The sequence below is a fragment of the Plasmodium cynomolgi genome, chromosome 11 (assembly GCF_000321355.1).
Source record: "Plasmodium cynomolgi strain B DNA, chromosome 11, whole genome shotgun sequence".
NCBI classification, from domain to species: Eukaryota; Apicomplexa; class Aconoidasida; order Haemosporida; family Plasmodiidae; genus Plasmodium; species Plasmodium cynomolgi.
The window spans coordinates 1093277-1094096 of record NC_020404.1 but is presented as its reverse complement, the minus strand read 5'-3'; positions in this window follow the sequence as shown (position 1 = coordinate 1094096).

Below are 820 nucleotides of genomic sequence, written 5' to 3'. Positions count from 1 at the left end.
TGGAAGAAAAAATTGGTTGAATTAATTCTTCTCATTCTTCATTCGTTAGTTGGTTCGCTTGCTCTTTTTTTTTTTTTTTTTCACATCCCTTTATGGGTTCTCTGAGACCATCCAGTTGTCACTGCATCGGTAGGAGGTATGCGTTTAGCGCCATCACGTAGCACATTCTTCCTTTTTTTGTGTCACTTGAGGAAAATTTTTACGCTTCACAAAATTTGCAACTGCGGTGTTGTTCACCTCCCCAACGCGAGTGCGTCGCCACTAGACAGGTCTCTTCGCTCATTTTGTAAATTTCATTTTGCCTATTGCAGAGAGGGCGAGTCGTTAATTCGCCGGGTGGGGTCGCCTGGTCTGTTTGCCAATTGGGGGGAATTATTTCCGTCCATCCGTTTATCCGTAATTTATTTTATAATTTTTTTTTCTTTCCTTTCTTTTATTTATTTATTTTTTTTCTCTCCACCCTGTTCGTTCACGCAGCTATGCCTCTCCCACGTAGGCGAAGAATCCGCCTCACAAACGCAGAACTGACGAACGCCTTTTTTTCATATGCGCCGTAGTTCGTTTAATGTCATAAGCAGGTTTCTCCTTTGAGCGTATCTACACGCTTGCGTAGCTTTTCCTTCGTTGGAGAATCTTCTTTCGGTTCAGTTGCTCACCCCCGGTTTTATTCAGGTTTGTGTTTTTTTTATTTTACATTTTGTTTGGCTCGGTCTCCGGGGGGGTACGCGTTTTGTAGGGGGGGGAATTGGTCTGCCTGGTTGTGCGTGCAACTTGCAAATATTTACCCATGCCCATGTCACTTCATATTTTAAAAAAAAAA